General features: G+C 42.8%; 1 protein-coding gene across 1 annotated transcript in view; it reads right to left on the bottom strand.

Annotated features, from left to right (window-relative positions):
* Nucleotides 1–349: 349 nt before the first annotated feature.
* SPATA19 (spermatogenesis associated 19) overlaps nucleotides 350–12,252 on the bottom strand; it is a 52,380-nt gene continuing 40,477 nt past the window's right edge. The window contains exon 9 of the mRNA XM_079930038.1: nucleotides 350–494. The gene's annotated coding sequence lies outside the window, so the exon portion shown is untranslated. The remainder of the gene's footprint in view (nucleotides 495–12,252) is intronic.

Genomic DNA, 12,252 nt, shown 5'->3' on the forward strand with positions numbered 1-12,252 from the left:
ATTCTCCAACATAAGGGGTCAAACAAAAAATACATCAACAGTGAAGCGACAGGAGAAAAGGCAGGGCGATTTTCTTTTGTGAGCATCAGTGTCACCAACACGGGATGAGTAAGACCCAACATTTGTCAGCACCACCAGCATGCCACACCCCTGCGCACGCTGTGTGTTCTGTTAGTTAATTCTCCAACAGTCCGGTAGGGAAAGGACGGTGATTGCCCCCATTTTCCAACGAGGCAACTAAAGGACAGAAAGATGAAGTAACTTTCCTCAACTCAGGTCCACACCTGGGAAACCACTGGGCTGGGACTCGCCCATCTGCTTACCTGTAACACTGGCTCAGCCCCTGGGAACTTGCCCTCGGCCCCAGTCTCCCAGGTTCCACGAGACATCTTCAATCCATTCATTCAACGAGGTGCCCGGCACTGTTCCAGGCACTGAGAGTACTTCACTGAACGAAGTAGCAAAAATCTCTGCTGTCTTCAAGGAGTAAACACCTAGAAAGACAGACAATAAACAAGATTAGAAAATGACACACTTCATCAGAAGGTGATCAGGACAAGTGTTACAAGGAAAAAGAGCAAGAAAGGGTCTGAGATCAGAAATACTGGAGCAGCAAAATTCTAAATGGAGTGTTCAGGGAACGCTCCCCCAGGAGCTGACATCTGGACAAAGAATTGAGGTTAGGGAGGGGACATGTTTTTCAGAGTTTGTTTGTGGACTGTGACATCGTGGATGGACCTCGAGGGCATTATGCTGAGTGAAATAAGTCAGACAGAGAAAGACAAGTACCGTATAATCTCACTTTTGTGTGGAATCTAAAATAAAAAACAAAGAGCAAAAACCAAGCTGGGTGAAATAGGTGAAGAGGGTCAAAAACGTAAGTCCTGGGGGTGTGATGTGCAGCATGGTAACTATAGTTAAAATACTGCACTGTGTCTTTGAAAGCTGCTAGGAGGGTACATGATTCAAAGCCCTCATCACAAGAAAAAAAATCTGTAACTATGTATATAGTGATGGATGTTCCCTAGACTTACTGCGGTGATCCTTTCACAATATATACAAATATTGAATCATTATATCGTACACCCGAAACTCATATAATGCACTTAGTAGGTCTTCAGTGTATGATAATCTCCTTTCCTCTGGATTAGTTTTCTTTCTAGGAAGAATGTTTGAAGAGAGTTCAGAAATTGGGGCAACAAACAGCTGGGACAGGGATGAAACTGAAAGGGCTTTTAGTAGCAAAGTCTCGTTAAGAATCCTCAGTGAAGCAGAGGGACTCAGCCCTGTAACAGAGATCAGATTTAAGAGGCTGTCTGCCTTCTGCCGTGGGTTAACTGCGTCCCCAAAAAATTCAGACGCTGAAGTCCTAGCCCCAGGACCTCTTATTTGGAAATAGGGTCACTGCAGATAAGATCAGCGAAGATGAGGCCATAGGTGAGTAGGGGGGCCGATCCAATATGACTGGCGTCCTTATGAAAAGGGAGAATTTGGACACAGAGATACCCTCGCGGGAAGAATGCCATGTGAAGATGAAAGAAGAGGCCAGGGTGATGTAGCAGAAGCCAAGGGACGTCAGAGACTGGCGGCAGACCGCCAGGAGCTGGGGTGCGGCAGAGAACAGGCTCTCACAGCCCTCGGGAGGAACAGCCCTGCTGACACCTTGATCTCGGACTTCCAGCCTCCAAAACCGTGAGACAATGAGTGCCTTTTTATAAGCCATTCAGCCTGCGGTACTTTGTGACGGCAGCCCTGGCAAACCAATCACCTTCCAAGTCTATTGTTTCCGACTGCTCACGGTGGCTGCTATTAAATTGGGGAGGTGGGAGGAGCCCTAGGTGCGAGGTAGGGGTGACCTTTTTTTTTTTTTTACTTCGGTACGCAGGCCTCTCACTGTTGTGGCCTCTCCCGTTGCGGAGCACAGGCTCCGGACGCGCAGGCTCAGCAGCCATGGCTCACGGGCCCAGCCGCTCCGCGGCATGTGGGATCCTCCCAGACCGGGGCACGAACCCGCGTCCCCTGCATCGGCAGGCGGACTCTCAACCACTGCGCCACCAGGGAAGCCCGCGAGGTAGGGGTAAAGAAGAAAAAATGAAACCCACTGAGAACTGTACCTCGGAAAGAACTTCAGGTGCTGTTACCAGCATTTGGCACTGACTGGAAGCAAATAGCTCAGAAACCCACCAAAGTTTTTAAGGGAACTGAATACCAAAGGAGCCTGAGAGTGGAAAACCCGCCCCAGACGGGGGCAGGCTGGGCAAGTGGTGCCGCTCCCAAGAGGTCAGTCTCCCCAGCGCCCGCCTCAGACATGACCACAGCAGGCGTGGACAAAGGGCAGAGCAGGCACTTTGAGAGCAGCAGACAAGGACTTTTCTCCCAGAGCAGAAGCAGGGTCCAACCAGGCGTAGAGCGTCTTCACTCTGCCCGCCCAGCAAGACGTCACCACTCCTGTGGATGCTGAGTGCCTGCCATTGGGCACCATCCGAATGGGCGGGGGGACCCCGGTGGTACTGGGGGCAAGTGTGAGGGGTGGAGAGCTTGCCTTTTAGTTCACAGACCTTCAGAAACCACAGGGGATCCTGGCAGGGAAGACCGTGTGTCCTCAGAGGCTAGGGCGTGCGAGGGTCTCTGCGTGGGAAGGACAGCCCCAAAAGGTATTCGGGGACCAGAGGGCCACCTGTGGGAGAGCTGGCCGGCTGTCCAGCAACACTGAGGTTTCTGCTGTGCCCTCCTCTCTGGGCCCACGGCCAGACTCAACTTCCCAGCCTCTCTCGCCATTAAACGTGGCCACGTGCAAAGCTCTCACCAATGGAACACGAGCGAACACAGGGTGCCTTTTCCTGGCCTCTAGGAAGTATCTGTGCCCCCGCCGTGGTTCTCCCCCCCCCCCGCCCCCGCCTCTAGATAAAGAGGGAGCAAGGCCTTCTGAAATAGAACCACTGATGAAGGACCTTGAGTTCCTCCACCATCACGGGATGGAACGCCACCTGCTGATCAGAAATTCTGTAGCGGACCGTCATGTGAGCAAGAAGCAAACTTCTACTGCACTGATGTCTGGGAGTAGCTAGTTCATCTTACCTAAAATATGCAGCAACCCAGTCAAGGAGGGAATAGCAAGAACCCCTCTGCCAAGAGACATCATGGTGTCTGGAGATAATCCCTGGATTAAGATTTAGTTCTAGAAGTGGCTCTGAATTAACCAGCTCTGTGCCCCAGAAGTCTCGGGACTCCCCCTGGGAAGGGAGGGCGGGTCTGCTCTGGGAGGGGCTCCACCACAGAACTGTCTCACCTTTACCTGGTGAGTGCCTGTGGGCTTCCAGGTAGGACTTTTGTCTGAAGAAACGAGATCCCAAGGGGTGTGCTGATAAGAATAAAGCCAGACGCCCTGCTCCACCCGAGCATCTGAGCATCTTTATTTTTGCCCTGGGCACTCAAATGCTTGACCCTCTCCTGACCCCCTCCCACCAAGCTCCCCAACTGTCTGATCTCAGAGTCAGAACGCAAAGGTGGCTTCTCTGAAAATCTGACTGGAGCATGTACCAACCTAGCCTCCTGAGCCCTGCCACAGGGGGCCCTGGATACTTGGGCAGGAGAGAACACGGATCAAGTGGAGGGGCCGGGCACACTCAGGACGGACGTCCGCCCAGGGTGCTCTGCACAGAATGTCCTCTATCCTCACAGCAACCCCATGAAGCAGGCGTTATTTCCCTTTGAAGCCGCTGACAAAACTGATGCTCAGAGAGATTTACAACTGGCCAGAGGCCACGCTGCTAGTAAGTGACACAGCCAGAATCCAGCCCATGCCCACCAGACTCCAAAGCCTTCTCCTTCAGCCCAGCACCACATCCACCATGCCCCCATCTGGTCAGCTGGTGAGGCCCCTCACGTGCCCTTCACCGCCCTCTCCGTGGCCAAGGCACGGAGGAGCTCTCCTTCCCCATAATTACCCAGGAGTTCCTCCGAGGATGCCAGGGATGCAGTGCCAGGTGGGGACCAGGATGACCCCTGAGTGCGGGCAGGTCACCCTCCAGAGCTCCTTTCTCCCTCTGCAGTCCTCAGGGCGGCATGCAGACCCTCCCAGCCCCAGCCCTTCCTACCCTCTGTGGAATGCTCTGCAGCTCTCACACTTAAGTTTCTTAAGTATTCACCATGATGTACATATATACAACGGAATATTACTCAGCCATAAAAAGGAACGAAACTGTGTCCTTTGTAGAGACGTGGATGGACCTAGAGACTGTCATACAGAGTGAAGTAAGTCAGAAAGAGAAAAGCAAATATTGTATAATATCACTTATATGTGGAATCTAGAAAAATGGTACAGATGAACCTGTCTGCAAGGGAGAAATAGAGACACAGATGTAGAGAACAAACGTATGTATACCAAGGGGGGAAAGGGGGTGGGGTGGGATGAATTGGGAGATTGGGACTGGCATATATACATTAATATGTATAAAATAGATAACTAATGAGAATCTGCTGTATAGCACAGGGAACTCCACTTCGCTGTACAGTAGAAACTAACACAGCACTGTGAAACAATTATACCCCACTAAAAATAAATAAGTAAATATTCACCATGATGTAAAGTAAATGTGCGTATTTTCACATCTTGGTATAACGCCACTTCAAACATACCCAAGGAAGTCAGGTAAACCACCCTCTCTGCCGTTTGCTTGCTTGCCTTCTTCCTTTTTTCTCTCTCTTTTTCATTCTTCCTCTTTCTTCCTTCCTTACTCCCTTCTTCCCCTCCTTCTTTTTTTTTTTTTTTCTGACAGCTTAAATTCCTCCTGACATCAGTCTAAGTGCTCAGGCAAGGAAAGCTAATTATCAAATTTCCCTGCTAAAGAAAATAAAAAACATTTCAAAGCCAAGTAAAAAATATCCTGTGATCTATTTTACATCACCCATGCCCTGTTCTCTTCCAACAGCAAGTACAAATCAAGACTCAGCCAAGAAGGGGAATGTCTGTTCTTGTGGAGGGCCTCACAGCTTATGAGACACATTCACATGCGCAATTTTACCTGAGTGTGACAGCTGTGAGATGCACACAGGGCAGCTGCCGTTATCCACATTTAACTGACGAGGAGCCTGACTCTCAAACATATTAATTTCTCAAGAGTGACCGGGGTGGGGCTGGGGGGTGAGCTCTGCTGTGTCCCAGGCTCCACGGTCTAGGCGTCTAGGGTCACAGGCTGCCAGGGACCCTGGCTGTCCAGCTCCTGCCAGCAGGACTTTCCTTGACACCGGAAGCTGGCCCAGGAGCAACTCCTTGCTGTGTTCACTACATCTCGTCTTCTTTTTTTAGTCAAGTGTAGATGATTTACAAAATTATATTAGTTTCAGGTATACAACATAGTGATTTGAAACTTTATAGATTATATTCTATAGTTATTATGAAATATTGGCTGTACAATGTACCATTGTAGCTTATTTATTTTATACATAACAGTTTATACCTTTTAATCCCTCACCCCTATATTCCCCCCCTCCCCCACCAACTGGTTACCACTAGTTTGCTCTCTGTATCTGTGAGTCTGTTTCTTTTCTGTTATATTCATTAGTTTGTTTTAATTTTTAGATTCCACATATAAGTGATAACATGCAGTATTTGTCTTTATCTGACTTATCACCAATTTACATTCCCACCAACAGTGTACTAGGGTTCCCTTTTCTCCACATCTTCACCAACATTTGTTATTTGTGTTCTTTTTGATAATAGCCATTCTTACACGTGTGAGGTGATATTCACTGTGGTTTTGATTTGCATTTCCCTAATGATTAGTGATGTTGAGCATTTTTTCATGTGCCCGTTGGCCATCTGTATGTCTTCTTTGGAAAAAATGTCTATTCAGGTCTTCTGCCCATTTTTTTATCAGGTTGTTTAGGGGTTTTCTTTTTAATATTGAGTTATATTAGATGTTTATATATTTTGGATATTAAGCCCTTATTGGTCATATCATTTGCAAATATTTTCTCCCATTCAGTAGGTCTTTTTGTTTTGTCAAAGGTTTCTTTTGCTGTGCAAAAAAAAAAAAATAATAAGTTTAATTAGGTCCCATTTGTTTATTTTTGGTTTTGCTTCCTTTGACTTAAGAGACATATACAAAACAAAAAAAAAATTCTACTACTTCTGTCAAAGTGTTCTGCCTATGTTTTCGTCTAGGAGTTTTATGGTTTCCAGTCTTACATTTAGGTCTTTAATACATTTTGATTTTATTTTTTATGTGGTGTGAGAAAATGTTCTAATTTCATTCTTTTACGTGCAGCTGTCCACTTTTCCCAGCAACACTTATTGAAGAGGCTGTCTTTTCTCTGTTGCATATTCTTGCCTCCTTTGTCATAGATTTGACCATAAGTGTGTGGGTTTATATCTGGGCTCTCTATGCTGTTTCATTGATCTATATGACTCTTTCTGTGCCAATTCCATACAGTTTTTATTACTGTCAATTTATAGTATAGTCTGAAGTCAGGGAGCCTGATTTCTCCAGCTCTGTTCTTCATTTGGGGTCTTTTGTGTTTCCATACAAATTTCAAAAATTTTTGTTCTAGTTCTGTGAAAAATGCCATTGGTATTTTGATGAGGACTGCACTGAATCTGTAGATTGCACTGGGTATTACGGTCATTTTAATAATATTGATTCTTCCAATCCATAAGCATGGTATAGCTTTCCATCTGTTTATGTTGTCTTCAATTTCTTTCATCAGCGTCTTATAGTTTTTCAAGTACAGGTCTTTTACCTCCTTAGGCAGGTTTATTCCCAGGTATCTTAATCTTTTTGATGTGATAATAAATGGGATTGTTTCCTTAATTTCTCTTTCTGCTATTTCATTGTCAGTGAATAGAAATGCAACAGATTTTTGTATATTAATTTTGTATCCTGGAATTTTACTGGATTCATTGATAGGCTCTAGTAGTAGTTAGTAGCAGCTATTCTGTCTTTTGGTTGGAGGATTTTGTCTATTTACATTTAAAGTAATTATTGATATGGATGTTATTATTGCCATTTTGTTAATTGTCTGGGGGCTGTTTTGGTAGGGGTTTTTTTTTCCCTTTCTTCTTTTGTTCTCTTCTTTTGCAATTTGTTGACTGTCTTTAGTGCTATGTTTGGAGTCCTCTGTCTTTTTTGCATGTCTATTACAGACTTTTGGTTTCTAGTTACCATGAGTTTTATATATAGCAATATATATATATATGTGTGTGTGTGTGTATGTGTGTAATTATTTTAAGTCGCTCATCTCTTAAGTTCAAACTTATTTTAACAACCCTGCATTTTTACTTTCCTTGCCTCACAATTACTGTTTTTGACATCATATTTTACATCGAATTGTTTTGTGTATCCCTTAACTGCTTATTCTGGATATAGTTGATTTTGCTGCTTTTTGTCTTTTAACCTCCCTACTAGCTTTGTACATGATTGATTTACTACCTTTACTGTATATTTGCCTTTACCAATGAGCTTTATCCTTTCACAATTTTCATGTTTCTAGTTGTAGCCTTTTCTTTTCCACCTAGAGAAGTCCCTTTAATATTTCTTATAAAGCTGTTTTGGTGGTCCTGAACTCTTTTGGCTTTTGCTTGTCTTTAAACTTTTGATCTCTCCATCAAATCTAATTGAAAGACTTGCTGGGTGGAACCAAGATGACAGAGTAGAAGGACATGCTCTCACTCCCTCCTGTGAGAACACCAGAATCACAAGGAGCTGCTGGACAATCATCGACAGGAAGACACTGGAACTCACCAAAAAAGATACCCCACATCCAAAGCCAAAGGAGAAGCCACAATGAGACAGTAGGAGGGGCACAATCACAGTAAAATCAAATCCCATAACTGCTGGGTGGGTGACTCACAGACTGGAGAACACTTATACCACAGAAGTTCATCCACTGGAGTGAAGGTTCTGAGCCACACGTCAGGCTTCCCAACCTGGGGGTCCAGCAACGGGAGGGGGAATTCATAGAGAATCAGACTTTGAAGGCTAGTGGGATTTGATTGCAGGACTTTGACAGGACTCGGGGAAACAGAGACTCCACTCTTGGAGGGCACACACAAAGTACTGTGCGCATCGGGACCCAGGGGAATGAGCAGTGACCCCAGGGGAGACTGAACCAGACTTACCTCCTAGTGTTGGAGGTACTCCTGCAGAGGCGGAGGGTGGCTGTGGCTCACCATGGGGACAAGGACACTGGCAGCAGAAGTTTTGGGAAGTACCCTTTGGCTTGAGCCCAGCTCTGCCCACCACCAGTCCCTCCCATCAGGAAACTTGCACAAGCCTCTTAGATAGCCTCATCCACCAGAGAGCAGACAGCAGAAGCAAGAACTACAATCCTGCAGCCTGTGGAACAAAAACCACATTCACAGAAAGATAGACAAGATGAAAAGGCAGAGGGCTCTGTACCAGATGAAGGAACAAGATAAAACCCCAGAAAAAAAAACTAAATGAAGTGGAGATAGGCAACCTTCCAGAAAAAGAATTCAGAATAATGATAGTGAAGATGATCCTGGACCTCCGAAAAAGAATGGAGGCAAAGATCGAGAATATGCAAGAAATGTTTAACAAAGACCTAGAAGAATTAAAGAACAAATAAACAGAGATGAACAATACAATAACTGAAATGAAAACTACACTAGAAGGAATCAATAGAAGAATAACTGATGCAAAAGAACGGATAAGTGACCTGGAAGACAGAATGGTGGAATTCACTGCTATGGAACAGAATAAAGGAAAAAGAATGAAAAGAAAGGAAGACAGCCTAAGAGACTTCTGGGACAACACTAAACACAACAATATTCGCATTATAGTGGTCCCAGAAGGAGAAGAGAGAGAGAAAGGACCAGAGAAAATATTTGAAGAGATTATAGTCGAAAACTTCCCTAACATGGGAAAGGAAATAGCCACCCAAGTCCAGGAAGCGCAGAGAGTCCCATGCAGGATAAACCCAATGAGAAACATGCCGAGACACATAGTAATCAAATTGGCAAAAATTAAAGGCAAAGAAAAATTATTGAAAGCAGCAAGGGAAAAATGACAAATAACATACAAGGGAACTCCCATAAGGTTAACAGCTGATTTCTCAGCAGAAACTCTACAAGCCAGAAGGGAGTGGCATGATATACTTAAAGTGATGAAAGGGAAGAACCTACAACCAAGATTACTCTACCTGGCAAGGATCTCATTCAGATTCGATGGAGAAAACAAAAGCTTTACAGACAAGCAAAAGCTAAGAGAATTCAGCACCACCAAACCAGCTGTACAACAAATGCTAAAGGAACTTCTCTAACTGGGAAACACAAGAGAAAAAAAGGACCTACAAAACCAAACCCAAAACAATTAAGAAAATGGTCATAGGAACATACATGTCAATAATTACCTTAAATGTGAATGGATTAAATGCTCCAACCAAAAGACACAGGCTTGCTGAATCGATACAAAAACAAGACCCATATATATGCTGTCTACAAGAGACCCACTTCAGACCTAGGGACACATACAGACTGAAAGTGAGGGGATGGAAAAAGATATTCCATGCAAATGGAAATCAAAAGAAAGCTGGAGTAGCAATACTCATATCAGATAAAATAGACTTTAAAATAAAGAATGTCACAAGAGACAAGGAAAGACACTACATAATGATCAAGGGATCAATCCAAGAAGAAGATATAACAATAATAAATATTTATGCACCCAACATAGGAGCACCTCAATACATAGGCAACTGCTAACAGCTATAAAACAGGAAATCGACAGTAACACAATAATAGCGGGGGACTTTAACACCTCACTTACACCAATGGACAGATCATCCAAAATGAAAATAAATAAGGAAACAGAAGCTTCAAATGACACAATAGACCAGATAGATTTAATTAACGTTTATAGGACATTCCATCCCAGAACAGCAGATTACACTTTCTTCTCAAGTGTGCACGGAACATTCTCCAGGATAGATCACACCTTGGGTCACAAATCAAGCCTCAGTAAATTTAAGAAAATTGAAATCATATTTAGCATCTTTTCTGACCACAATGCTATGAGATTAGAAATGAATTACAGGGGAAGAAACGTAAAAAACACAAACACATGGAGGCTAAACAATACATTACTAAATAACCAAGAGATCACTGAAGAAATCAAAGAGGAAATCAAAAAAGACCTAGAGACAAATGACAATGAAAACACAATGCTCCAAAACCTATGGGACGCAGCAAAAGCAGTTCCAAGAGGGAAGTTTATAGCTATACAAGCCTACCTCAAGAAACAAGAAAAATCTCAAATAAACAATCTAACCTTACACCTAAAGGAACTAGAGAAAGAAGAACAAACAAAACCCAAACTTAGTAGAAGGAAAGAAATCATAAAGATCAGAGCAGAAATAAATGAAATAGAAACAAAACAATAGCAAAGATCAATAAAACTAAAAGCTGGTTCTTTGAGAAGTTAAACAAAATTGATAAACTATTAGCCAGACTCATCAAGAAAAAGAGGGAGAGGACTCAAATCAATAAAATTAGAAATGAAAAAGGAAAAGTTACAACAGACACCGCAGAAATACAAAGCATCCTAAGAGACTACTACAAGCAACTCTATGCCAATAAAATGAACAAACTGGAAGAAATGGACAAATTCTTAGAAAGGTATATAACCTTCCAAGACTGAACCAGGAAGAAATAGAACATATGAACAGACCAATCACAAGCAATGAAATTAAAGCTGTGATTAAAAATTTTCCAACAAACAAAAGTCCAGGACCAGATGGCTTCACACGTGAATTCTATCAAACAGTTAGAGGAGAGCTAACATCCATTCTTCTCAAATCTTTCCAAAAAATTGCGGAGGAAGGAACACTCCCAAACTCATTCTATGAGGCCACCATCACCCTGATACCAAAACCAGACAAAGATACTACAAAAAAAGAAAATTACAGACCAATATCACTGATGAATATAGATGTAAAAATCCTCAAGGAAATACTAGCAAACAGAATCCAACAACACATTAAAAGGATCATGCACCATGATCAAGTGGGATTTATCCCAGGGATGCAAGGATTCTTCAGTATATGCAAATCAATGTGATACACCATATTAACAAATTAAAGAATGAAAACCACATGATCATCTCAATAGATGCAGAAAAAGCTTTAGACAAAATTCAACATTCATTTATATTAAAAACTCTCCAGAAAGTGGACATAGAGAGAACCTACCTCAACATAATAAAGGCCATATATGACAAACCCACAGCAAACATCATTCTCAATGGTGAAAAACTGAAAGCATTTCCTCTAAGATCAGGAACAAGACAAGGATGTCCACGCTCACCATTATTATTCAATATAGTTTTGGAAGTCCTAGCCACAGCAATCAGAGAAGAAAAAGAAATAAAATACATATCAGAAAAGAAGAAGTAAAACTGTCACTGTTTGCAGATGACATGATACTATACATAGAGAATCCTAAAGATGCCACCAGAAAACTACTAGAGCTAATCAATGAATATGGTAAAGTTGCAGGCTACAAAATTAATGCACAGAAATCTCTTGCATTCCTATACACTAATGATGAAAAATCTGAAAGAGAAACTAAGGAAACAGTCCCATTTACCACTGAAAGAAAAAGAATAAAATAACTAGGAATAAACCTACCTAGGGAGATAAAAGACCTGTATGCAGAAAACTGTAAGACACTGATGAAGAAATTAAAGATGATACCAACAGATGGAGAGATATACCATGTTCTTGGACTGGAAGAATCAATATTGTGAAAATGACTATACTACCCAAAGCAATCGACAGATTCAATGCAACCCCTATCAAATTACCAATGGCAATTTTACGGAACTAGAACAAAAAATCTTAAAATTTGTATGGGGACACAAAAGACCCCAAATAGCCAAAGCAGTCTTGAGGGGAAAAGAAGGAGCTGGAGGAATCAGCCTCCCTGACTTCAGACTGTACTACAAAGCTACAGTAATCAAGACAATATGGTACTGGCACAAAAACAGAAACACAGATCAATGGAACAAGATACAAAGCCCAGAGATAAACCCACACACCTATGGTCAACTAATCTATGACAAAGGAGGCAAAGATATACAATGGAGAAAAGACAGTCTCTTCAATAAGTGATGCTGGGAAAATTGGACAGTTACATGTAAAAGAATGAAATTAGAACACTTCCTAACACCATACGCAAAAATAAACTCAAAATGGATTAGAGACCTAAACGTAAGCCCGGACACTATAAAACTC

The sequence above is a fragment of the Stenella coeruleoalba genome (assembly GCF_951394435.1).
Source record: "Stenella coeruleoalba genome assembly, chromosome: 8".
Lineage (NCBI taxonomy): Eukaryota > Metazoa > Chordata > Mammalia > Artiodactyla > Delphinidae > Stenella > Stenella coeruleoalba.